Genomic DNA, 3,783 nt, shown 5'->3' on the forward strand with positions numbered 1-3,783 from the left:
CACATGTAAGAAACTGTGCTAGGTTCTAGAAAAGCATTCATCAGTAAGTAATGTGTAAGTTGGTCCTGACTTTCTGGAGCTTGTACATCTTTGAGGAGTTCACATTCTTACGAAAAAGACAGTCATCCATCCCCCATCCCTTCAATCTTTTCTCCTATCTTTCTTTTTCTTTTAAATCTCTGGCCACTCTCTTGTACTTTTCCAAGATACTCCCCTTAAAATTGTATCCCACGGGGCCCTATTTTCTTTTTTTTTTTTTCACCTTCTCTCCTCACCCCCTCCATAATTTTCTCTCCCTAGATAATTTTATTCATTCTTCTGACTTAGCACACGTATGCTAATGACACTAAAATCCTTTTATTATATGTTTAATGAATCTTCATAGTTCATAAACTCATGACAAGCATTTACTGAGTCATCCAATTGCTTAACCAATTGGTCTGACACCGAGAAGATTCTAAATGTTTTGTAAGAAATTAGTTTACTAAATGCTCATTTACTGAAATGTGCTTAATGTCAGAATTGTACTCTAGTTGTATGAAAAATGAATCTTTGTCCCCACAGAGCTCACATTCCAATAAGGGGTGAGGGGATTCAACGCATAGTTGGAATAGCTAATGCAGCTTTAAAACATACGTTGTGTAAAGAAATAGACACGGACTAAAATGCACGGTTGAGAATAGATTGCAAAAAGCATTGGAAACTCACCCACTTCAATACTATCTACACACAGGAAAGAAGTTGAGAAAATCATTGATCTTTCCCTATGGTTATTTGTTTTCATTTGGGTAATTGCTCCTGGAGGTGGATGAGGAGATAAAGTACCTGAAATACCCAGACCCTCACTTTCCCTGACCTGGGGTCCCATCAGGCAGAAGATTTTCTCAAGTCAAAGAGGAGGATGGGTCTGTCTGCCTAGAAGTGATGAAGCCAAGAATCTGGTCACACCTTTTATTTTCAGAGCCTATTTCCCGTTGACAGGTCTTGATGGCAGCTCCTTGCTTCAGGCTAAATATATGGTCTTGTTCATTAATATCACTTACAATGACAACAAACAGTAAGTGAATCTGCCCCATAGACGGTGTCCCAAATTCCCAAGCACGCAGTCCCCATTAACTCATTGATGCACAACATGGCCTTTTCCCCCTGAGATTACATGCATCGTACATTGCTGCCCAGTTACCTCCAAAACCCCTCCTTAAGCACCCACTTCAAGTGGAGCAAGCGAGATCCAGAATGGCTTCCCTTCTGTTATAGTTTCCATCACACACACATTTTTATTTTTTATCATTGTATCATTAGCATAATGGAGGAGGGTGGCTGTTGCCTGGGAAACCAGGAAGGGCACAGCTCTGCTTGGTTTCTGCTGAGAGCTCGTTGCCACATGAACATAGACACCAACCATGTTTTTAATCTCAGCTCTTGCTCTTGGTGGCAAGAGTGCAAATATTAGTAACTTCTCTTTCCCTTGTTTTCTTCTCTCCTCCCCCCCTCCCCTCCTCCTCTTCCTCCTCCGAATTCTTCTTCTTCTGTTATTAGTTCCCAAGCTCTCTTTGACTCTTAATTTAATAACTCATTTATATCAAACCAACATTGATTTTGGTTTTGCCTCCTTCAACACGATGGATTACACTTCAGGTCAACCCAATTTGGTTGCCCACCCAAGAATTTCAATAATTTTATTTCAATCAACACTTATTCTTACTTCAATGGCTTTAGCCTTGTTCTAAAAATAATTTCCATAAAATTGCAGGGTTTGTGCTGCTTTGTCCTGTTTTAATATGCATTTAAATAAATATATTAACATTAAAACCTGCTAATCCAATTCATCTAGTATATACTCTTAAACTCATCTTGTGTATACTCAGTGATACCCTTGGATGGCGTGCTTTAAATATATTTTCCTCACTTGCAGGGATTTTTCTTAAGTAAAAATTCCTCTTTTTGTGCTATCTCTTCTTTCACACATTGATGAAGTTGCGGAAATATCCCACAAAGAGGTTCAAGCTGGGTCAATCCTCAGGACTGAATGAGTGCTCCCAGATTAGAACTGTTCCTCTAACAGCCCCAGAAACCTGGCCCCATTTCCCCAGAGTGCAATTCTGTGTCACACGCCTTCCACAATGCTAAACTCCCTTCTTGCACCACCCTTTGGTGGTGTCCAGTGATCATAACCTAAAAAGACAGACTCAAGGCTACACAACACGCCCATATCTTTCTTTTTTTAAAAAAAGGTGTCCTGTTGATAAGATTGAACAAATATTTATACACCATCTATTATATGTCTGGCCCTTCACTAACCATCTTCAGGTACCTGAACTCATTTCATGCTCAAAATGACCAGAGTAATTGGGATAGCTATCTCCATTTTACAAATGAGACCATCAAGATTCAGAGAAATCTTGGATTCACGCATTAGTTTTACGCATATTTACTGAAGACCTCCCTTACAGCCAGGAGTCATGTGACATAAAGGTTATTCAGAGATGGGCTGGGAAAAAAAGCACACTGCCCGAGTTCACATCCTTTTCATGTGACACTGAGCTGGTGCTTAACCTTGCTGTGCCTCTGTTTCCTCACCTGTAAAATGGGGACAGCATTTTTATGAGATGTAAAAGCCTGAGACATAGAAGAAACAACATTAGGTGAGTTCTGCCATATCAGATCTATTCTGAGTAAATGCTCAGAATGTGTCTCCTGTTGTTAATAGGTGGGAAGGAGCAGCCTTGCAGCGGGAGGATAGGAAACAAACGCAGTTCATTTCACAGTGCAGGAATTAAGAAGGGTCAGTGCGTGCACAAAGAGAGGGATAGTCACTTGCCCGAGGAAGGGGAAGCTCCAGGTTGAAGTGATTGCTCAGACAGGAGGCACACAGAGTAGCTGGACTCCTCATCCGGTGCTCAGGGATACGTGTTACCTTCAGGAGAGGTGTCACTTCCGACATGGCCCAGCCAGTGCCCCCGGTAACTCTTTGTGGAATCAAATGAATATACAATCTGTGTCCAAAATTGTTTCTGGCAAAGATGTAAAAATGTGTCAAATAAATCTACAATGTCTTCATATAAAATCTCAAATAAGCCTACAGTGTCTTCATATAAAATCTCAGATAATCACTTCCTAAGGAACAAAATTTTAAAGTGTGTGAAAGTTAGAGCATCACAGAAAATGACGGAGAGCTGTCTCCTATTCCCAGGTCCAGGATGCCTGGCCTGTCTGCAGAGCTCACCCCGAGTCACACACACAGAGGGAAGACAAGCCTCATCATCAGACATACCAGCTCAAAACTCTGAACTCATCCTGCAGTTGTTTTTCCTCCCAGATAACGTTCTTCGGGGAGTATTTGGAAGACTCATTTCTCCCGAGAAAATATCACTGACTGACATTTTGAAATAATACAATTTCCAGTCATGAACCATCCTTTCTTTGCATTGCCTCTATTTTAACGAGAGAGAGAGAGGCGGTAGGGAAGAGAGTGATAAGTCGTCTTCAGTTACAAGGAGAAGAGGAGACAAAAAGTTTACTTTTGAAAAATAAAATAAGCCTACCCAAGTACTACTGATAAGAAATACCAAGTGTGGGATGCTCACAACATACCCAGCACTGTGCTGAGCGCCCTGTGTGTTATTGTGGCTGTCTTCCCATTGCATCCTTACCCCGGGGGACAGAGGTATAATTTTCCCTGTGTTTCAGATGTGGAATTTACGGTTCATCTGCGGGAAGTAACTTGCCCAACATCACATGGCGAGTAAGAGGCAAAGCCAGAATTCAAATTCAGGCCCCAGA

General features: G+C 41.3%; 1 long non-coding RNA gene across 1 annotated transcript in view; it reads left to right on the forward strand.

Moving 5' to 3' along the window:
- LOC140698146 (uncharacterized) overlaps positions 1 to 3,783 on the forward strand; it is a 338,999-nt gene that overhangs the window by 153,372 nt on the left and 181,844 nt on the right. The window lies entirely within an intron of this gene.

This window comes from Vicugna pacos, chromosome 9 (assembly GCF_048564905.1).
Source record: "Vicugna pacos chromosome 9, VicPac4, whole genome shotgun sequence".
In the NCBI taxonomy this organism is placed as follows: Eukaryota; Metazoa; Chordata; class Mammalia; order Artiodactyla; family Camelidae; genus Vicugna; species Vicugna pacos.